General features: G+C 47.1%; 1 pseudogene; it reads left to right on the forward strand.

Annotated features, from left to right (window-relative positions):
- The first annotated feature begins 980 nt into the window (after positions 1–980).
- LOC111175401 (large ribosomal subunit protein uL4 pseudogene) lies at positions 981–2,554 on the forward strand (annotated as a pseudogene).
- Positions 2,555–24,017: the final 21,463 nt, after the last annotated feature.

Below are 24,017 nucleotides of genomic sequence, written 5' to 3' on the forward strand. Positions count from 1 at the left end.
GTCCTGGCAGAGCAGGGACGCTGCCTGGGGAAGGTCCTAGACAGGGATCTGAGCAACTCAGTGCCTCAGTTTTTCATTCATGAAATGGCACAGGGCCCTGGTGGGGCTGAGGAAGTGAATGAAGGCATCCCAGCATACCTCAGAAGGATCCTGTTCTCTGATTCTGCCAGGAAATTATTTGCACACAAAACATTAGATGTGGCACATCTTACACCCCTAAGCCTTTCAGAAGAGGGTATTACTTAATGCAGAGGAGTTAAATTCTAATGGTGGAAATTCAAGCATTGGAGAAGACATAGCTTGACTTTGCAGATTGGCCTTCCTTACACCCCTCAAACCACACCATGTGAACCCCCAGGCAGGCAGTGGAAAGAGCACAGGCTTTAGTGCCAGACAGACTTGGGCTCAAATCCTTGGTGACTCAGAAAAGCCCCTCAACCTCTCTGAGCTTCAGCTTCGTTGGCTGTGAAATGGGTTGACAATGCCCACTGACCCAGGTAAGCATCTTCAATCTCCTTTAGTCCTCAGTCTGGTGAAGAAGTAACTCTGATCCCCAGTTGATACAGTAGAGACCCAGAGAAGAGGAAGCAGGTGCTAAGGAGGCCAGCCCCTGCTCACGTGGGTCCACAGTGGTCCAGGACCTGCCTGCCCCCTGCCCAGGGACCCCTGAGGCCTGGGCTGTGCCCTGTCCATTCCAGCATTCCCCTGCTTGGCCCAGCCCTGACCCGAGGCTCACCTACTGCCCGGTTCCTGCACAACCCGGTTCCTGGGGCAGCAAGGGCTGGGTCTTCAGTATCGGCATTCCTCTGGGATAAATACCTTTGGCCTCAGGAATGCTGGGAGCTGGGCCAGCTGGGCCATGACCTTATCCTACTCCCCTGAGACGCTCTTAAAGCCTCACAGCACCTGGGCGAGGCAGGCATGGCCCAGCCACAGAGGGAAACTGAGGGCCGCTGACTTCATCCAGAAAAGGAAACCAGAGGCCTCCGTGGTTATCCTCAGTAAGGATCAGGACAGCAGAAGATGAAAAATGAAATCAAAGCAAGCAATGGACTGGCAATTCCACTTCTGGGTATATACCCCCAAAGAAATGCCTAGAGATGTTCATCAGAAAATGTATGCTAGAATGTTCAGCTTTTCCTATGGGAGCCACCGGGTTGCGAGGCGCGTGGTCTTCTCCTCTCCCGGCCATGGCGTGTGCTCGTCCACTGATATCAGTGTACTCCAAAAAGGGGGAGCCATCTGACAAAAATGTCACCTTGCCTGCTGTGTTCAAGACTCCCATTCGACCAGATATTGTAAACTTTCTTCACGCCAACTTGTGCAAAAACAACAGACAACTCGATGCTATCAGTGAATTAGCGGGTCATCAAACCAGTGCCGAGTCTTGGGGTACTGGCAGAGCTGTGGCTCAAATTCGCAGGGTTCGAGGTGGCGGGACTCACCGTTCTGGCCAGGATGGTCTTGGAAACATATGTCTTGGAGGCCGCATGTTTGCGCCAACCAAGATCTGGCGACGTTGGCACCGCAGAGTGAACGCAATGCAGAAGCAATATGCCATCCGCCCTGCACTGGCTGCCTCGGCCTTACCAGTGCTGGTCATGTCTAGAGGTCATCATATAGAGGAAGTTCCTGAACTTCCTTTGGTAGCTGAAGATAAAGTTGAAGGCTACGAGAAGACCAAGGAGGCTGTTTTGCTTCTGAAGAAACTTAAGGCCTGGAATGATGTGAAAAAGGTCTACGCCTCTCAGCCAATGAGAGCTGGCAAAGGGAAAATGAGAAACCGTTGCTGTACCCAGAGCAGGAGACACTGCATCATCTATCTGTAATGGGGACAGTGGTACCATCAAGGCCTTCAGAAACATCCCTGGAATTACTCTGCTTAACGTAAGCAAACTGAACGTTTTGAAACTTGCTCCTGGTGGGCATGTGGGACGTTCCTGCATTTGGGCTGAAAGTGCTTTCCGCAGGTTAGATGAGCTGTATGGCACTTGGCGTAAAGCTGCCTCCCTCCAGACTAACTATTGATACAACCTCCCCATGCACAAGGTGCTCAGTACAGACCTTAGCAGAATCTTGAAAAGCCCAGAGATCCAAAGAGCCCTCTGAGCACCACGCAAGAAGAATCATCTCAGAGTCCTGAGGAAGAATCCACTGAAAAACCTGAGAATCGTGTTGAAGCTAAACCCATATGCAAAGACCATGAGCTGGAACACCATTCTTCTCCAGGCCAAGAACCACAAAATCCAGATGCATAGGGCTGCAGCAGCACTAGAAGACAAATCAGATGAGAAGGAGGTTCCAGGCAAGAAGCCTGTGGTGGGAAAGAAAGGAAAGGAGGCTGTTGGCATTAAGAAGCAGAAGAAAAAAAAGAAGAAAAAAAAAAAAGAAAACAAAGAAGAAAAAAAAGAGAGGAAAAGAAAAAAAAAGGAAAAAAAAAAGCAGAAGAAGCGTTTGGCGGGAAAAAAGGTGGCAGTGACCAAGAAACCAACAGCTGAAAAGAAGCCCACAGAAAAGAAACCCCACCACAGAAGAAAAGAGGGCTGCTGCATAAACTTAAATTTGTTTATTTCGTAAAGGTCAAATCATTTTGGACAGCTAATTTTGAATAAAGACCTGATGAAAGAGACAGTGGAAAAAAAAAAGTGCTCAGACTGCCCTGGTGGCGCAGTGGTTAAGAATCCGCCTGCCCATGCAGGGGACACGGGGTCAAGCCCTGGTCCGGGAGGATCCCACATGCCGCGGAGCAACTAAGCCCTTGCGCCACAACTACTGAGCCTGAGCTCTAGAGCCCATGAGCCACAACTACTGAAGCCCTCACGCCTAAAGCCCATGCTCTGCAACAAGAGAAGTTCGCACGCAACAACTAGAGAAAGCCCAGGTGAAGCAACAAAGACCCAACACAGGCAAAAATAAATAAAATAATAATTTAGAAAATGTTCATAGCAGCACTATTTATAATAGTCTCATACTAAATGAAGTAAGTCACAAAGAGAAAGACAAATATATGATATCACTTATATGTGGATTCTAAAAAAATGATACAGATGAACTTATTTACAAAATGGAAACAGACTCACAGACTTAGAGCAGGGATCCCCAACCCCCCCCGCCATGGACTGGTACCAGTCCGTGGCCTGTTAGGAACCAGGCCTCACAGCAGGAGATGAGTGGCAGGTGAGCAAGCGAAGCTTCATATGTATTTACAACTGCTCCCCATTGCTCGCATTACTGCCTGAGTTCTGCCTCCTGGCAGATCAGCGGCGGCATTAGATTCTCATAGGAGCGTGAACCTTACTGTGAACTGTGCATGTGAGGGCTCTAGGCTGTGCACTCCTTATGAGAATCTAATGCCTGATGATCTGAGGTGGAGCTGAGGCAGTGATGCTAGCAGTGGAGAACAACGGCAAATATAGATTATCATGAGCAGAGAGGTTTGACTGCACAGAGACCATGATAAATCAATTGCTTGCAGACTCATAGCAAAACCCTATCAGTGAGTGGCAAGCAACAATTAAGCATCTGGTGGCAGGCTTTATTGTGGCAAGTGAGTTGATGTACATCAATTGTACAGCTGCATCTAGTGGAAGGCTTTAAGTCAGAATCCGACACGTTTTAGTCTGCGTATGGCCCGCCCATTATTTTATTTACTTCCATCCTCATTTCCTGCATTTCACACTTGCATCAGTCACAGTTTTGGTAAGCCCACAAGCTAACCCTAGCCAGGATGAGTAAAAACACAAACGTCACTGGAGAGCTTCTTTGAAAAGGGGGAAAGACCCAGTGATAAGACAGCAGAAGACTCTAAGACTGCCAACAAAAAGAAAGCTACTTTTAAAAGAAAATACCAAGAGTCCTACTTAAATTACGGGTTCATTGCAACAGGGGATTCACACTCTCCAAGCCTGCTTTGTATAATACGTGGCCACCGGCTATCCAACGAAGCCATGAAACCTTCAAAACTGCTTCGCCACATGGAGACCAAGCGCCTGCATTGAAAGACAAGCGTTTGGAGTTTTTCAAAGGAAAAAAACCATGAACACGAAGAACAGAAGCAATTATTGAAGGCCACCACTTCATCAAATGTGTCTGCACTGAGAGCATCACTCTTAGTGGCTAACCGCACGGCTAAAGCTAAGAAGCCCTTTACTACTGGTGAAGAGTTGATCCTGCCTGCTGCTCAGGACATTTGTCATGAACTTTTAGGAGAGGCTGCAGTTCAAAAGGTGGCACGTGTTCCTCTTTCGGCTAGCACCACAACTAGACGAATTGATGAAATAGCAGAGGATACTGAGGCACAATTGTTAGAGAGCATTAATGAGTCACCACGGTACGCAATCCAGGTTGACGAGCCTACCGATGTTGACAACAAGGCAACAATGCTTGTTTTTGTGCGATATATTTTTCAGGAAGGTGTGCATGAGGATATGTTATGTGCACTTTTGTTGCCAACCAGCACCACAGCTGCGGAACTATTCAAGTCTCTGAACGATTACATATCAGGAAAACTGAATTGGTCATTTTGTGTCGGTATATGCACGGACAGAGCGGCTGCCACGGCTGGACGGCTTTCTGGTTTCACTACTCGGGTCAAAGAGGTCACTTCTGAATGTGAGTCTACGCACTGTGTCATCCATAGAGAAATGCTGGCTAGCCGAAAAATGTCACCTGAACTTAACGTTTTGCGGGAGGTGATTAAAATTATCAACCACATTAAAGGACATGCCCTTAACTCACATCTGTTCGTGCAGCTCTGTGAGGAGATGGATGCAGAGCACACACATCTTCTCATACACAGAAGTGAGCTGGCTTCTAAAGGTGAATCACCGGCCAGAGTTTCTGAGCTACAAGAGCCGCTCCAGAGGTTTCTTTTAGAAGAACAGTCCCCACTGGCAGCACACTTCAGTGACAAGGAATGGGTTGCAAAACTTGCTTACTTGTGTGACATATTCAACCTGCTCAGTGAACTCAATCTGTCACTTCAGGGGAGAATGACAACTGTGTTCAAATCGGCAGATAAAGTGGCTGCTTTCAAAGTCAAACTGGAATTATGGGGATGAGGAGTGAACATTGGGATCTTTGACATGTTTCAAACATTAGCAGAGATTTTGAAAGAGACTGAGCGAGGGCCTTCTTTCTCCCAGCTGGTGCATGATCACCTATCTCAGCTTTCAAAAGAGTTTGAGCGGGCTTCCCTGGTGGCGCAGTGGTTGGGAGTCCGCCTGCCGATGCAGGGGACACGGGTTCGTGCCCCGGTCCGGGAAGATCCCACACGCCGCGGAGTGGCTGGGCCCGTGAGCCATGGCCGCTGAGCCTGCACATCCAGAGCCTGTGTTCCGCAATGGGAGAGGCCACAGCAGTGAGAGGCCCGCATACCACAAAAAAAAAAAAAAAAAGAGTTTGAGCATTACTTCCCAACCACAAAAGACCCCAGAACTGGGAAGGAATGGATCTGCAACCCATTTGTGAATAAGCCAGGTGAATGGACTTTGTTCTGGAAGAGGATCAACTGCTTGAGATCGTAAATGACAGTGGCCTTAAAAGTGTGTTTAAGGCAACTTCAAATCTCCATACATTCTGGATGAAAATCAAGGTGGAATATCCTGAGATTGCCACAAAAGCACTGAAAAGCCTGCTTCCATTTCCAACATCCTGTCTTTGTGAAGCTGGGTTTTCTGCAGTGACAGCAACCAAAACAAGATCATGGAGTAGACTGGACATAAGCAACACACTTCGGGTGTCACTGTCTCCCATCACCCCCAGCTGGGACCATCTAGTTGCAGGAAAACACTCTCAGGGCTCCCACTGTTTCTGCATTATGGTGAGTTGTGTAATTATTTCATTATATATTACAATGTAATAACAATAGAAATAAAGTGCACAATAAATGTAATGCTCTGAAACATCCCAAAACCATCCACTCCCCCTGATTTGTGGAAAAATTATCTTCCATGAAACTGGTACCTGGTGCCAAAAAGGCTGGGGACTGCTGACTTAGAGAACAAACTTATGGTTACCAAAGGGGAAAGTTCGGGGGGGGAAGGATAAATTGGGAGTTTGGGATTGACATGTACACACTGCTATATTTAAAATAGATAACCACCAAGGACCTACTGTATAGCACAGGGAACTCTGCTCAGTGCTCTGTAATAACCTAAATGGGAAAAGAATTTGAGAAAGAATAGATACATGAATATGTGTAACTGAATCACTTTGCTGTACACCTCAAACTAACACAACATGGTTAATTAACTTACTTCGATATAAAATAAAAAATTTTTTAAAAGCTGTATACTAGGGCTTCCCTGGTGGCGCAGTGGTTGAGAATCCGCCTGCTAATGCAGGGGACATGGGTTCGAGCCCTGGTCCGGGAAGATCCCACATGCCGCGGAGCAAGTAAGCCCGTGCGCCACAACTACTGAGCCTGCGCGTCTGGAGCCTGTGCTCCGCAACAAGAGAGGCCGCGACAGTGAGAGGCCCGCGCACCGCGGTGAAGAGTGGCCCCCGCTTGCCACAACTAGAGAAAGCCCTCGCACAGAAACGAAGACCCAACACAGCAAAAATAAATATAAAATAAATTTTTTTTAAAAAGCTGTATACTAGAATGTTCATAGCAGCACTATTTATAATAGTGTCAAACTAGAAACTATGCAAAAGCCCAGCAACAGTAGAATGAATAAGTAAATTGAACTACAGCTAACAAAATAATATGGATGATCTCACAAACAAAATGTATAAAACAAGACTCCATCCCATAAGATTCCATAGATAGAAACCTACAGTTTTAGTGGTGTTAGAAGTCAGCAAGGTGGTTTCCTTGGGGGGATGGGGTCAGGCAGTGACCGAAAGGGGACAGAAAGGGGACTTCTGGGGTAGCAGTAATGTTCCATTTCTTGCTCAGGCTACAGACTGCATGGGTGCTCTCAGTTTGTGAAAATTCTTCAAGTTGGGCGTCTATGATCTGTACACTTTTACGTACAAATATTATGCTCCTGAACTTTATGTCGGAATCTTATGGTATGCCCTCTTCTGTGTCTGGTCTCTTTTGTGCAACATTTTGTTTTTGACGTTCATCCATGCTGCAACATGTAACAGGATTTCTTCCTTTTCATTGCTGTGTAGTATTCTATTACCTGAATGGCCCGCAATGTGTTCATCCATTCCACTGTTGATGGAAGTTGAGCCGTTTCCAGTCTGGAAGCTATTACAAATAGTGCTGCTTTGAACATTTTTTTTTTGCACCTGAGTTTTGATGAACGTATGTATGTATTTCTACTGGGGGTATACCTAGGGGTGGGACTGCTAGGTCATAGGATATACACATCTTCAGCTTTGTTAGACCCTGACAGTTTTCCAAAATGCTTTACAATTGCACACTTCCATCAGCTGTACGTGACAGCTTCACATCACCACTAGCACCAGCATGGTTGCGCTTTGCCTTTTAGCCATTACGGCAGGTGTGAAATAATTTGCATTTCCCTGCTGCCTAGTGAAGCTGAGCACCCGTCTTAGTTTGGGTTCCCTAGGAGCTGACCCTGGGACAAGGATTGGAGAGCAAGTAGCTTCACTGGCAGGTTGTTCGCCTCCTAGGGCTGCCGTAACAAAATACCGTAGACTGGGTGTCAAAACAACAGATATTTACTCTCTCACAGTTCTGGAGTCTGGAAGTCCAAGACCAAGGTGCCAGCAGCGTTTGTTTCTGGCAAGGTCTCTCTTCCTGCCTTGCAGATGGTCACCTTCTCACCGCATCCTCACATGGCCTCATGTGCGGAGGGGGGAGAGATCTCTGGTGTTTCTTCCTCTTCCTATAAGGGCACCAAGTCTACCACATTAGGGTCTCACGCTTATGACCTCATTTAACCTTAATCCTCTCCCTAAAGGCCTGATCTCCAAATACAGTCACATGGGAGGTTAGGGGGACAAAATTCAGTCCATCACAGCAGGCGATCCTAGAAAAACTCAAAAGGGAGTGAAGAAGCGACAGAGGGGGCAGGGAGGAGGCTCCTGAAGTGTGTGTCCACAAGCAGGTTACCACCTCGGGCATCTGGAGTTTAATCCCACAGGGAGACTCTGGGAAATCGTATAAACCACACCCCAGAGAATGATCCCACTCAGGGGACCAGGGAGCTGGGTTTTTATACACCGACGCCTGTCAGTCATTGGTTGAGGGCTATGTCAAGGCATGAGAGGGTGTCAGCTCCCTGGCATCTCCCAGGCTCACAGAAGCCCCGAGGCTCAGAGCTGTGGGCGCACACGCTACAGCACGTCTACGAACGCTAGTCACGGTCGAATTCTCACTTGTGTGAAGTGGTTACTCTTTTGAAGCTGGATTTTGAAGGATGTGTATTGATTGACCAGGGAGGAGAGGGCATTCCAGCAGAGGGGACAGTGTAGACAAAGGCCTAGAGAAAGGGTTTGTATTGTCCAGCTCAGGCTATATAGGGAAGCGGAGGGGTATGAGACTGAGGCGGGGTCAGCAGAGACTCTACCATGAAGGTCGAATGAGAAGATGCACCAGCCATATGTGTATCTGCTCATACACCCAAGCTAGGCTGCGTCCCTAAGACCATCTCAAAATGCTGTTTTCCAGGGCCCCCGCAGTCCTCTGACGATGCACCACAAGCACCCCCAAACCCCAGGATACCTCCCATAGCCGGAGACACAGATGCAACTCCCAGCAGAGAGGCTGCAAGCCGGGGCCAGCAGAGACCTAGGCCACAGCATGGGAATCAGGAGAGTCAAGAGCTGACCCCAAGGTTGACCTTAACAAAGGACCTTGAGCTAAGGTACAGGGTCCTGAAACACTGAGAAGGACCCACTTAGTACCTAGCCTTAGGCTACCTGAATTCAGAATGTGCTGCTCCTCTAAGGTCTTCTCACGGGTCAGGAAAGCTGTGTGTGTTTGCACTGTCTGTGGAGCCTGCATAAGGAAGGCAGAGGGTCAGGGAGAGACTGGGCCCAGGGGTGTGGGCTTGGATGAGCACCCCCCAACCACTGTTTTGGCCTGAGGGGGACTGGGAAGTGGGAATCTAAGGCAGGTCTGGGCAGGGTTTGACGCTCTGCAGTCAAAGTCTGCTTTGCTCTGCAAAGCTATCAGTTTGGAGTTCAGCCATATCCAATTCTGTATCCAAATAACAAGCATCTTCTCTACAAAGGTGTAACCCTGACAGGGACCAGGCCTCGTGAACATCTGTTTGTCAGTCCAGCCTTTCTTTGGCAAGTTGCATCTCCCCCACTAATCCTGCTCTGTCTGTGTGGCTTAAGTTGGGCAGCCCCCCCACACCCAGACAGGGGGACTCGTGAACCACGTCTGGCCAGCCAGAGCCCCCACCCCCAGACACCATGACTGGATAAACGCATGACCCAAGCCAGGCCAATTGGAGTCTTCCTTGAGACTTTTGTTAGAGCTTCCTGGGAACTCTCTCATCTTCTGAGATCATGAGCTGTAAAGAAGAGATTATAGCAGCTGGTGGACAACTTGCACCATGGAGAAAATCTGCCCAAGAAAAAAAAAAAAAAAAAGGGCAGGCAGCCCTAGCTGGGAGATGGAGAGAGAGACAGTCTTCATGGTGTCAGTTAAACACCTGGATGCAGCATGTCTGAAGTTCCTAGGCTCCTCATTTGCATGAGCCAACACATTTCCTGCTGTGCTTATGTTTCATCAGGGTTTCTGCTACTTGCAGTCTAAAATGTTCTGATTAAAATACTAGGTGAGAACACAGCCAAGCCCTTTCTGCACTTCATACCTCAGAGATATACAGAGATGTCCAGGGAGTTTCTTTAAAGGGCCTTTGCAATTGGCATGTTGCAATGAGGCAAAGATCCCTGTCCTGCTGCCCTTCTTTCCCAAGCGACAATTGACTAACTCATAGCGGAGTAAACACTGCCAGCAGTTTATGTTCAAGAGTTCAGAATGCTACTCCCACTGGAAGGGCCTAGTCCTGGCAAGCTGCCCTCCACCTGACTTCCCAGAGTGTTCTGGAAGGTGCATCTTTCTGACCAACAGTCAGAATTAATTACTTTTTCATTTGCTGAAATGTGGGGGTCAGAGCTATATAGATTTAGGAGAGAGGAAAGAAAATATTGCATTTTTGCAACTCCAGCTTGAATGGGCAATATTGCACTTTGCTGGACTTGATTTGTTTGTTAATTCAATGAAGCCCAATAATCCACCCAAATTTATTTAACCAGAGGGGGTTAGTTAAATAAATTATAATGCATGGATTTAAAAAGAAGTAAGGTAACTCTAAAATATACCATCATAAAAATATGTCTAATGTATGAAGTGTTAAATGCACTTTGCACAATCGCACCTCAATAAAGTGGTTTTTTAAAAAGCGATTTGCAAAGTAATATGTATAGCATATGCCCATTAATAAAAAAAATACCTGGCACTCCTATCTCTTGCAGAAGGCTTGTCATTTATACAATTAGATGGGGGGTGGGAAGGGAAGGAAAAAATAAGCTATTTGCAATTAAAAGTAACTCAGTTTCTTTGGAGGATTCAGTCCATGCAAACTTCAGTTTCCTATCAGAGCTATTTCCCCTTCACAAGGGGTCCCCCTCCCAAGATGAGGGTCTAAGAACTAGAAGCTTGGGTGTCCTCAAGGCATCAGGGAAAGGCCCCTCCTTGGCCTCATGTTTCTCTTGTCAGAATGTCTCCTCCTGTTGGTTATGAGCCTTGGTTTCCTTCCCAGCTGCCATTACCTGTGCAGCAGGCAGAGCCCAGGGCCGGTTTTGACTTGGAAAAGACTGTGGAGACTCCAGAAGAGGGGGGCTGATCAGAACCCCTGCAGCCTGGCTGGGACTTCCAGGACATTGTGACCCTGTCCAGGGTCCTGACTGGCAAGTGACCCACCAGAACCCTGAGTGACCTTCTGTGGGCTTCTGTGTCCTCCCATTGTTGGGGTACTGGGAAATTGAGGTATCCCTTCCACATCACGCAGAAGACAAGTGTGACTAGGGGCACTTTCCCTGGTCTTCCCTCTGCCTGCACTCTTAGTAATGGGTTGAATGCTGACCCCCCAAAAGACATGTCCACATCCTAACCCCCGGAACTTGCAAATGTGATTTGGCAAAAGGGGCTTTGCAAATATAATTAAGTAGAGGGTCTCAAGATGAGATCATCCCGCATTATCTAGGTGGGCCCTAAACCCAATGACAAGTGCCCTTTAAAGAGAAAGTCAGAGGGAGGTCTGACGCAGAAGAGATGATTCAGAAACGGAGGAGAAGGACATGTGAAGAAAGAGGCGAAGACTGGTGGAGTGATGGGGGTCACAAGAAATGCCAACAACCACTAGAAGCCAGAAGACGCAAGGGACAGACTGTCCCCTAGAGCCTTCAGAGGGAGCACAGCCCTGCCAATACCATGATTTCAGACTTTTGGCCTCCCGAACTGCGAAAGAATAAATTTCCATTGTTTTAAACCACTTGTTATGGCAGCCCAAGAAACCAATACACATTTCCTGCTGCCCTTTCTATTCTACTGTGGGCGTGGACCAAACTTCCCTCCAGATAGCATCTACAGAGTTCTAGAGTTCTAGAAGTGGGCAGAAGTCCCACTCTGGGGTTCTATCTTTTCCACAACCTCTCCCAGGCTGGGGCTCAGAGGGAAGGGTGGGGCACAGTATCCCTCAGGCAGCCTCTTCGCATCACTCTTTCCTCCTCCAAATCTGTTTATCCAACTCTCTAGTGGCTCCTCTGAGAAATGGAAGCACTGCCCACATCCTCCCAAGGTGGGCAGGCGTTTCCTCTGCATTGTACCCTAAATTCTTTCTACCTGTGCCTTAGAGTATAAAACTCCATGTTCAGTCCTCTAAGTTAGCTCTTGACAAAGTTCTGGGAGCAGGGAACTCGGCTTTCTCTCTCTTATAGTAGGTGGTGCTGATTCTCTACCTATCTTCTGTTTCCCTGCTCCTCCTCTTAAAAACACCCTGGTTTTCATTTCTGGAGTCTGTCTTACCCTCCCGCCACCCACGTGCTTCTGGGGAAACTGACCCCAACCTCAGTTCCAGGGACAGCTCTAACTGGTGTCATGGAATCCCATCCCACTTGGTCCAGAAACTCAGGCCTAAATGCCAGTGCAGGGTGCACTTCTGGCCACAGGAACAGGCATGTGACCTTAGCCAAGATGAAAGTGCTGGGAGCTTCTGTGAAAGGTGTTTCCTTGCTCTTAAGAAGGAACCACCAGAAGGGATGTGCTCTCCTTTCCCTTAAGTGTCCTGGTGGTGAATGTGTGGGCCAGACATCTGGCAACTCTGAGGGAAACTAACCCATGGATGAAGCCATCAGGCAGAGGAGGGCATAGTCAAGGGATTGCAGAAAGATGGGCCAGAGTTGCTGGATTAAGCCAGCCCTGAAGCCCACCCTATCTCTGGAATCTGGTTACCTAAGCCAGTACATTTCATTGTTGAAGCCAGTGTATGTTAGACTTACTATTACCTGCAGCCCAAAGCATCTTAACCAATATGTCACTTACCAAAGCCAGTTTTTAAGACTATTGTCTTATTATGGACTTTGAGATCTTCTTTTGGGAGTCAAAGCTAACTAAGCATTGTTCTTTATTCCTCTTGTATCACTGTTCTAACAATTTGAACCCTCCCTGAGGCAAATGGATGCCTCCGGCACAAGGAAGCATGAGAAAAAATGCACATTACTATATTGCAAAGAGATTATCCATGTTACCCTAACATTCGCACAAAAATCTGGGGGAAGAACTTCTAAACTGTTAGCGGTAGTCACCTCTGGTGAAGAGAACTTGGGGGAAATGGATCTCCCTTTCTAGTTTGGTATTACTGTAACATTTGAATGTTTAGAGTAAGCATAAATTATATTTGTAATTTAAAATCCTGAGGATTAAAAAGTCATTCAAGGCATCCAGAATTCCCCAGGTGCCTGTTAGGGCTCAGCTGTCAGTTTTGCGGGAAGTTTATTTGCAGGACAAAGCAATGACTCAAGAAGAGTAGTAACAATATTTCTTTAAAATTTAGCTTTTTGTTTTCGACAGCTTACACTGGCCTGATCTAGCTGCGTGAATATTCCCCGCCACAGGAAACCCTCACCAAATCTTTGCCAAATGGTAGCTGGCAGGACTCCAGTGTCTTCTGGGGTCAGGAGAGGGGCTGCAGCTCTGAGTCGTCCACAGCCTGGCCCCTCTCTCCCTTCCACCCCGGAGTCTCAGGGCAGGAAGCACATGCACCTTTCTGAACTCTGAAGGTCCTCCTTGCAAACTCCCAGCACAGGCCCATGCTCCTCTCGCAGGAAGGATGCCGCATCCTCCTTGGACAGAGCTGAGGACCTTCAGCATCTCCGGAGAGGTCTCCAGGCTCTGGGGACCAGAGGCCACAGCCCAGACCCCAGTGCCCCTGGAGCACCCTGATCTGCCTCAGGGTCCCCGTCATTCCCTAAGGGTCCTCTTCTAAGCTTAGTCCTAATGCAGCGTTCAAGCCCAACGCGCCTGTCTCTGGCATTCCCCCAGGCTGGTGGAGCCAGGAGCCCCAGGGTGAGTGGAAGGAGCCTCTGCCCCCCAGGAGAAACCCCAGGGCTGACCCCATACCCATCAGTAAGGGCCGGAGAGGCTAGGCTCTGGGCTCAAAGCTTGGGGAGAGGAGGAAGAAAGATGAAAAAGCTCGAGAAGAGACAGTTTTCCAGCACCTGCTCACCCCTGCCCGCCACCCTCTCTTCCCTGGACCTCGTTCCAGGACTCTGTCCCTCTCTAGAGCCTCTGGCTCCAGGATCAGAAAAAGCCTCAGTGCGGGCCCCAATTCTAGAATCTCAATTCTCAGAAAGGCTAGTATAGGGAACTCAACACTCCCCTGCCACCCCCGCCTGGGAGTGGGGTGGGTCTGGATTTCCCCCATGCTCATCTCTTCCGTGAAGGGCTGGGCACCTGCTGGAAGATATCCTGTTCCCCATGGGTACCCAGACCCCTCCAGAGGCCCTGAACTTCCTCATCCACCTCTGACCCCTGCCTGGATGGGCAGCAGCTACCCCTGAGTCTCTGGGTACCTCTGACCTCTTTGTGGCTTCCTGGTCCCCAGGGAGCCACATGTACCAGGCCCTGTGCTGGGCATCACGTTCAGAGATGAAGGCGGGTCCCTGCTGCAGGGCAGCAAGGGGGCAGCGGGTGGACGGATGCCCACATGAAAGCATCCACTGTGGCTGCCATAGTTTGCACAGCTGCTCAGCCCAATGCAGGGTGTGGACATGATGCTGAATGGACGCCAGCCCCTTCCTCGACAAGCAGGTCAAGTTCCCAGCAGCGATCTGCGTGGACACCCTCGCCAGATGCAGCATCTCTCGCAAGTGTTGCCTCCTCAGGAAGGTCCGCCCTGAGCACACGAGTTCACAAGTATCCCCTGCTCCACTGTTCTTTAAAGCACGTATCGTATCGCCATCTAGCATTACATGCTCGGTTTGCTTTTTCCCACACTGGAACGTAAGCTCTTTGAGGGCAGGTGTCTGTGTTGTTCTTCCATCCCCAGTCCCTGGGATGCTGCCTGTGCACTGACTCTGTATTTGTGGATTCAGTATATCTGCATGAAGGGTGGGGTTGAACACAATTCTTGTCCCTCCCTCTGCCTCACCAGTCACCTAGCCAAGCAGTCCCCAAGTCCTGTAGAAAGTGTCTCTCCCCCTGTTCTGTCGTCTCTCTTCCTCCCCCTCCCCAAACTCTAAGCCCAGCCTCGCCAGCCCTTACTCGGTATTTCTTAATCTCCAAGGCCCGGTTCAAATGTCACCTCCTCTGTGAAGCCAGCTCAGATGCATCTGCGGGCACGTTGCATAGTACGTGATCATGGCCCCTTTTACTCCACATCGCAGTCATTTGTTTATAAGTCTGTGCCTCCTGCCCCCTCGCCCTCCCTCCCCGCCACTGCCGAATAGAAGATCTTCAGAGCTGGGCTGGGGCCCAAGTCTCTGTGTGCGTCTAGGGCTCCTGCAGAGGGCAGGACTGGGTATAATATCAGAGCTCAGGAACTGTCTGTTGCATGAATAAAGGACTGTGTGGAGAAATGAATGGATGAGCTCCGCATTAGTGAGGGGTACGTGAAGGCGCAGGCAGATGCATGAATGAGCGAAGGAAGAAGTTACTGAGTGAATGAGTCAGTGACTGAGGGGTGGCGCGGAGGGAAGGGTGAACGAGCCTGCGAAGGAGGGAGAGCCATGAGGGTTCCCAGCCTTCTCCAGCAGCCCTGGCAGCAGCCAGCCCCCACTACCCCTGGGCCTGAGATCTGTGCCAGCCAGACCTCCGATGCCTCCTCCCAGAACCAGCTCCCATCAGCGCTGCGCAGCACACGCTCCCCGACGCTGGCCAGACGCTGCACCGGGCCGTGAATCAGACAGGGCCCTGCCCAGGGGCTCCCGGGACGGGGGTGGGGCAGACAGACAGCCTCATAAATAAACTCGATGCCATGCTGGGCAGACTTGTGTTCCAGCAGAGAAGTGAGCTCAGGGTTGGCTCTGGAGCCTCGGGCAGGCAGGGCAGAGCCTGATGGAAGGGTCTGGGAGAGCCTCAGGAAGAGGGACCTCAGAGATGGGCCTGGTGGAAAAAGGACACCAGGAACAGGAGGGACCAGCTCTTGCCGGTTACTCTACTGGAACGCCCTCACCAACCCTGCAAAGTGGATGTTGCTTTCCCCATCCCTGGATGAGGCCTCAAAGTTCAGAGTGTGAAGGCTTGGCTGAGGGCACACAGCCAGTGATGGGCCCAGGCACTAGTGTTGCTCCCAGGCCTGTTCACAGCCCCGTCCCAGGTAGGAACAGGCAGCTCTGTTCTACAAGAAAGGAAGCTAAGGCTCAGAGAGGGCAAGTGACACAACACCACACAACTGATAAGCAGAGAACTGGAGTTTGACCTCAGGCACTGGGACTCCAAGCTCTGGGACCACTTCCCCACACTGCCACCTACTGACTGGGAAACTAGGGATGAGTCATTTAACCTCTCTAAGCTTCCTGAGCTCCTCATCTGTAAAATGGGGTTAAGATTGTCTGTTGCCTATGATGGTTGGAGGGAGGATTAAATAAGCGTCTGGCCAAAAGGAGTGTCACCACGTAAGCAGCGATAACAGTAATAAAAATGACAATACCAGTAATACTACTACTACTAATAGTTTACACCAATGGCACAGCATTATGTTGAGAAAGGAAAACTTGCCTGGAAGTTAGAAGGACTGGCTGCAAATCCCAGCTAGGACACATCCCTCTTCTCTCTGGGCCTCAGCTTCTCCACCTATAAAATGTGGGGAAGGGAAGACTTGAAGATGTTTCCTGACCTGGTGGTCTCTGAGCTCGGGCACCCTGTTGTCTTTTCTTTTTAACATCTTTATTGGAGTATAATTGCCTTACACTGTTGTGTTAGTTTCTGCTTTATAACAAAGTGAATCAACTATATGTATATATATATCCCCATATCCCCTCCCTATCCCACCCCTCTAGGTGGTCACAAACCACCTAGCTGATCTCCCTGTGCTATGCGGCTGCTTCCCACTAGCTATCTATTTTACGTTTGGTAGTGTATATATGTCCATGCCACTCTCTCACTTTGTCACAGCTTACCCTTCCCCCTCCCCGTATCCTCAAGTCCATTCTCTAGTTGGTCTACATCTTTATTCCCGTCTTGCCCCTAGGTTCTTCATGACCTTTTTTTTTTTTTTTTTAGATTCCGTATATATGTGTTAGCATACGGTATTTGTTTTTCTCTTTCTGACTCTGTATGACAGTCTTTAGGTCCATCCACCTCACTACAAATAACTCAATTTTGTTTCTTTTTATGGCTGAGTAATATTCCATTGTATATATGTGTCACATCTTCTTTATACACTCATCTGTCAATGGACACTTAGGTGGCTTCCATGTCCTGGCTATTGTAAACAGTGCTGCAATGAACATTGTGGTACACGACCCTTTTTGAATTATGGTTTTCTCAGGATATATGCCCACTAGTGGGATTGCTGGGTCATATGGTAGTTCTATTTGTAGTTTTTTAAGGACCCTCCACACTGTTCTCCCTAGTGGCTGTATCAATTTACATTCCCACCAACAGTGCAAGAGGGTTCCCTTTTCTCCACACCCTCTCCAGCATTTATTGTTTCTAGATTTTTTGATGATGGCCATTCTGACTGGTGTGAGATATATCGCATTGTAGTTTTGATTTGCGTTTCTCTAATGATTAATGATGTTGAGTATTCTTTCATGTGTTTGTTGGCAATCTGTATATCTTCTTTGGAGATGTGTCTGTTTAGGTCTTCTGCCCATTTTTGGATTGGGTTTTTTGTTTTTTCGATATTGAGCAGCATGAACTGCTTGTATATTTTGGAGATTAATCCTTTGTCCGTTGATTCTTTTGCAAATATTTTCTCCCATTCTGAGGGTCCTCTTTTCATCTTGTTTATGGTTTCCTTTGCTATACAAAAGCTTTTAAGTTTCATTAGGTCCCATTTGTTTATTTTTGTTTTTATTTCCTTTCTCTAGGAGGTAGGTCAAAAAGGATCTTGCTGTGATTTATCTCATAGAGTGTTCTGCCTATGTTTTCCTCTAAGAGTTTTATAATGTCTGGCCTTACATTTAGGTCTTTAATCCATTTTGAGTTTATTTTTGTGTATGGTGTTAGGGAGTGTTCTAATTTCATTCTTTTACATGTACCCATCCAGTTTTCCCAGCACCACTTATTGAAGAGGCTGTCTTTTCTCCATTGTATACTCATGCCTCCTTTATCAAAGATAAGGTGACCATATGTGTGTGGGTTTATCTCTGGGCTTTCTATCCTGTTCTGTTGATCTATATTTCTGTTTTTGTGACAGTACCATACTGTGTTGATTACTGTAGCTTTGTAGTATAGTCTGAAGTCAGGGAGCCTGATTCCTCCAACTCCGTTTTTATTTCTCAAAATTGCTTGCTATTTGGGGTTTTTTGTGTTTCCATACAAATTGTGAAATTTTTGTTCTAGTTCTGTGAAAAATGCCATTGGTAGTTTGATAGGGATTGCATTGAATCTGTAGATTGCTTTGGGTAGTACAGTCATTTTCACAATGTTGATTCTTCCAATCCAAGAACATGGTATATCTCTCCATCTGTTTGTATCATCTTTAACTTCTTCCATCAGTGTCTTATAGTTTTCTGCATACAGGTCTTTTGTCTCTTTAGGTAGGTTTATTCCTAGGTATTTTATTCTTTTTGTTGCAGTGGTAAATGGGAGTGTTTCCTTAATTTCTCTTTCAGATTTTTCATCATTGTTGTATAGGAATGCAGGAGATTTCTGTGCATTAATTTTGTATCCTGCTGCTTTACCAAATTCATTGATTAGCTCTAGTAACTTTCTGGTAGCATCTGTAGGATTCTCTACAGTATCTTGTCATCTGCAAACAGTGACAGCTTTACTTCTTCTTTTCCAATTTGTATTCCTTTTATTTCTTTTTTTCTCTGATTGCTGTGGCTAAAGCTTCCAAAACTATGCTGAATAATAGCAGTGAGAGTGGGCAACCTTGTCTTGTTCCTGATCTTAGTGGAAATGGTTTCAGTTTTACACCATGGAGAATGGTGTTGGCTGTGGGTTTGTCATATATGGCCTTTATTATGCTGAGGTAAGTTTCCTCTATGCCTACTTTCTGGAGGGTTTTTATCATAAATGGTGTTGAATTTTGTTGAAAGCCTTTTCTGCATCTATTGAGATCATTATATGGTTTTTATCCTTCAATTTGTTAATATGGTGTATCACATTGATTTGTGTATATTGAAGAATCCTTGCATTCCTGGGATAAACCCCACTTGATCATTCTGTATGATCCTTTTAATGTGCTGTTGGATTCTGTTTGCTACTATTTTGTTGAGAACTTTTGCATCTATATTCATCAGTGATATTGGCCTGTAGTTTTCTTTTTTTGTGACATCTTTGTCTGGTTTTGGTATCAGGGTGATGGTGGCCTTGTAGAATGAGTTTGGGGGTGTTCCTCCCTCTGCTATATTTTCGAAGAGCTTGAGAAGGATAGGTGTTAACTCTTCCCTAAATGTTTGATAGAACTCACCTGTGAAGCCTGCTGGTCCTGGACTTTTGTTTGTTGGAAGATTTTTAATCACAGTTTCAATTCAGTGCTTGTGATTGGTCTGTTTATATTTTCTATTTCTTCCTGGTTCAGTCTCAGAAGGTTGTGCTTTTCTACGATTTGTCCATTTCTTCCAGGTTGTCCATTTTATTGGCATATAGTTGCTTGTAGTAATCTCTCGTGATCCTTTGTACTTCTGCAGTGTCAGTTTTTACTTCTCCTTTTTCATTGCTAATTCTATTGATTTGAGTCTTCTCCCTTTTTTTCTTGATGAGTCTGGCTAAAGGTTTATCAATTTTGTTTATCTTCTCAAAAAACCAGCTTTTAGTTTTGTTGATCTTTGCTATCGTTTCCTTCATTTCTTTTTCATTTATTTCTGATCTGATCTTTATGATTTCTTTCCTTCTGCTAACTTTGGGGTTTTTTTGTTCTTCTTTCTCTAATTGCTTTAGGTGTAAGATTAGGTAGTTTATTTGAGATTTTTCTTGTTTCTTGAGGTAGGATTGTATTGCTATAAAATTCCCTCTCAGAACTGCTTTTGCTGCATCCTATAGGTTGTGGGTCGTTGTGTTTTCATTGTCATTTGTTTCTAGGTATTTTTTGATTTCCTCTTTGATTTCTTCAGTGATCTCTTGGCTATTTAGTAGTGTATTGTTTAGCCTCCATGTGTTTGTGTTTTTTACAGTTTTTTTTCCTGTAACTGATATCTAGTCTCATAGCATTGTGGTCGTAAAAGATACTTGATACGATTTCAATTTTCTTAAATTTACCAAGGCTTGGTTTGTGACCCAAGATATGATCTATCCTGGAGAATGTTCCATGAGCACTTGAGAAGAAAGTGTATTCTGTTGTTTTTGGATGGAATGTCCTATAAATATCAAATAAGTCTATCTTGTCTAATGTGTCATTTAAAGCTTGTGTTTGCTTATTTATTTTCATTTTGGATGCTCTGTCCATTGGTAAAAGTGGGGTGTTAAAGTACCCTACTATGATTGTGTTACTGTCGATTTCCCCTTTTATGGCTGTTAGCATTTGTCTTATGTACTGAGGTGCTCCTATGTTGGGTGCATAAATATTTACAATTGTTATATCTTCTTCTTGGATTGATCCCTTGATCATTATGTAGTGTCCTTCTTTGTCTCTTGTAATAGTCTTTATTTTAAAGTCTATTTTTTGTGATATGAGAATTGCTACTCCAGCTTTCTTCTGATTTCCATTTGCATGGAATATCTTTTTCCATCCCCTCACTTTCAGTCTGTATGTGTCCCTAGGTCTGAAGTGGGTCTCTTGTAGACAGCATATATATGGGTCTTGTTTTTGTATCCATTCAGCCAGTCTATGTCTTTTGGTTGGAGCATTTAATCCATTTACATTTAAGGTAATTATCATTATGTATGTTCCTATTACCATTTTCTTAGTTGCTTTAGGTTTGTTTTTGTAGGTCTTTTCCTTCTCTTGAATTCCTGCCTAGAGAAGTTCCTTTAGCATTTGTTGTAGAGCTGGTTTGGTGGTGCTGAATTCTCTTAGCTTTTGCTTGTCTGTAAAGGTTTTAATTTCTCCGTCAAATTGAAATGAGATCCTTGTTAGGTAGAGTAATCCTGGTTGTAGGTTTTTCCCTTTCAACACTTTAAATATATCCTGCCACTCCCTCTGGCTTGCAGGGTTTCTGCTGAAAGATCAGCTGTTAACTTTATGGGGATTCCCTTGTATGTTAATTGTTGTTTTTCCCTTGCTGCTTTTAATATTTTTCTTTGTATTTAATTTTTGATAGTTTGATTAATATGTTTCTTGGTGTTTTTCTCCTTGGATTTATCCTGTATGTCACTCTCTGTGCTTCCTGGACTTGATTGACTATTCCCTTTCCCATATTAGGGAAGTTTTCAACTATAATCTCTTCAAATATTTTCTCAGTCCCTTTCTTTTTCTCTTCTTCTTCTGGGATCCCTATAATTTGAATGTTGGTGCATTTAATGTTGTCCCAGAGGTCTCTGAGACTGTCCTCAATTCTTTTCATTCTTTTTTCTTTATTCTACTCTGCAGTAGTTATTTCCTCTATTTTATCTTCCAGTTACTTCTCTGTTCTTCTGCCTCAATTTTTCTGCTATTGATTCCTTCTAGAGAATTTTTAATTTCATTTATTGTGTTGTTTATCATTGTTTGTTTGCTCTTTAGTTCTTCTAGGTCCTTGTTAAACATTTCTTGTATTTTCTCCATTCTATTTCCAAGATTTTGGATCATCTTTACTATCATTACTCTGAATTCTTTTTCAGGTAGATGGTCTATTTCCTCTTCATTTGTTAGGTCTGGTGGGTTTTTACCTTGCTCCTTCATCTGCTGCATATTTCTCTGTCTTCTCATTTTGCTTATCTTACCGTGTTTGGGGTCTCCTTTTCGCAGGCTGCAGATTCGTAGTTCCCATTGTTTTTGGTGTCTGTCCCCAGTGGCTAAAGTTGGTTCAGTGGGTTGTGTAGGCTTCCTGGTGGAGGGGACTGGTGCCTGTGTTCTGGTGCATGAGGCTGGATCTTGTGTTTCTGGTGGCCAGGTCCACGTCTGGTGGTGTGTTTCGGGGTGTCTGTGAACTTATTATGATTTTAGGCAGCCTCTCTGCTAATGGGTGGGGTTGTGTTCCTGTCTTGCTAGTTGTTTGGCATGGGGTGTCCAGGACTGGAGCTTGCTGGTCGTTGAGTGGAGCTGCGTCTTAACGTTGAGACAGAGACCTCTGGGAGAGCTCTCACCGATTGATATTATGTGGGGGCCGGGAGGTCTCTGGTGCTCCAGTGTCCTGAACTCGGCTCTCCCACCTCAGAGGCTCAGGCCTAACACCCAGCTGAAGTACAGTACCATTTTGGGAAGTCTGACGTCTTCTGCCAGTGTTCAGTAAGTGTTCTGTAGGAGTTGTTCCACATGTAGATGTATTTTTGATGTATTTGTGGGGAGGAGGGTGATCTCCACGTCTTACTCCTCCGCCATCTTGAAGGTCCTCAACCCTGTTGTCTTAGGTTTGCCCTGTGCATGAAGTAACCTTGGGCTCTGCCTGCTGGTCCCTCATCACACACTGGTGTGAGGGGACACGGCGGGTTTGGGCCTGAAGACACATGCACTGGAGGAGGACAAGAGGCCCTTGGACAGGGAAATAGCTGTTAAACCGGGAGGACCCAACACGCTGTCCCTCCCACACAGCCCCGGCTCCTGGCCTAGGGGTCACTCAGATATTGTCTGCTCTGGGTCCCTCATAACTCAGCATAGGGGGCGTGCCTCTCTGCCCCTTGGCCTCAATCTCTCCCCTCCCTGCCAGCCCCCCGAGGAGATGCTAAATCTTGGTGAAGAGAAAGCAGAAGGCAAGGAAAGAAAACCTGGAAGGGCCAGGAGAAGAGCCAGAAAACACTCTGGGCAGGAGGGTGAAGAGCATGGTTTTACAGGAAGGTGGGGGTGGGGATGAGAGCAAGGCTTGGGGCAGGGTGAGGTGGGGAGGAAAAGAAGCCATGTGAGGGGATTGGAGGTCTCTGTGACATTTTTTGGAGGCCCAGGCTGAAGGCAGAATCCCCTTTACTAACATTGGTGGCCTTTGGGTGGCCCCTCGTTGTGTCCAATGATGCTGGGGGCCAGGCCTTTCATACAGGTTACACTGGCCCTGAGGGTGGGTCTGCCTCAGTGGCCCCAGCCCCACAGGTGGCTACATAGGAGGGCTGAGGGATGTTTGCGGAATAAAGGACTTGGTTCAATCTCCCAAAGGCTCTGAGTGGAAAAGAATGTAAACATCATCCAGTCCACCTTTCCTCACCTGCCCCTCGGCACGGGAGGAAGGACTTGCTCGGGGTCCCACAGTGAATGATGTCAGGGCCAGAACTGTAACCCAGTGTGCAGTGTCTCAGGCCTCTTTCCGGTGCGGCAGTGGAGTGTCCCTCTGCCCTGAGCGGTAGCAGGAGGAGTCCCTGTCTCTGGGTCTGGTTTTATAACCAGCCACGAGACCGGGCTCGGGGCCTATGGCTCAGCTGCCAACCTCCCCAGGTTGGAAGAGCATTAAATGGGGCCTCAATTATGCTCATCTTTGACTCCTGTGTAGGTGAGGGTGGTGGCAGGGAGCACACTGATGTGGCATCTGGGGGGCTCCAGGGAACCTGAGCCCAAGACAAGCCTCCACCGAGGTCTGAGTGACCCCCAGGCCCTGCAGGGTGAGTGGCAGGGAGGCAGGCAGCATCCTTGGAACTGAGGCCTGGTGGCAGAAAGAGGAGAGGCCAGGTGACCCACCAAGATACCCCAGAGGCAGTCGTCACTGAGAGACGCAGGGAGGCCAGGCCAGCTGCATGTTAAGAGCTTTTACAAGCTTCGAGCTACACTCAAAGGCAGGAGATCAGCTTGTAAACAGAAAACAAAATCTCACAGAGACAAACACCCTCAGACGTGTCCTAACCCATCTCTCCAATGGGCTCAGAGCCGGAGCTGGCCTGCTCAAATTCCCCACCCCTTTCCAAGGAAGGGGCAACTCAGCCTTGGATCTGCAGAGGCCAGTCCTTCTGTTCCTTCCCCATCCAAACTCATCAACAAAACCCCTCTGGGTTTATTGCCTGCCCTCCTTCCTTGCTGGACTCCAGGAAGGGTTTTGCTGACCCTTCCTCCCAAACCTTCCATGGCTCCCCGTGTCTACAAGGTGCCATTCAGACCCCTCAACTTGACCCCTCAGCATCTCCATGATCTGGTCTCTGACGTCAATCCCCACTGCTCCCCTCTGCCCTAGAAACAACTCCCAGTCTTGTGGTGCTCTCCCCATGCGAACTGCTCATTTCAATCTGGATTTGGTCTGTCAAGCCCAGTTTGGCGCTTGCCCTTAGCCTTGTGGTCAAAGGAGGGATCCCAGCTAGTGGGCCTGCTTTTCCTGTGAATGGCAGGTGGCCCATGTGTCTGCCCCAATCAGTAGAGCCATGGTATAGGGGAATCCCAACCCTACCATCTCCTGGAATTGTGACCTTGGGGAAGTGAGCC

Source organism: Delphinapterus leucas, chromosome 1 (assembly GCF_059928025.1).
Source record: "Delphinapterus leucas isolate spDelLeu-1000000601 "Yukka" chromosome 1, BTC_Dleu_Yukka2, whole genome shotgun sequence".
Taxonomy (NCBI): Eukaryota; Metazoa; Chordata; class Mammalia; order Artiodactyla; family Monodontidae; genus Delphinapterus; species Delphinapterus leucas.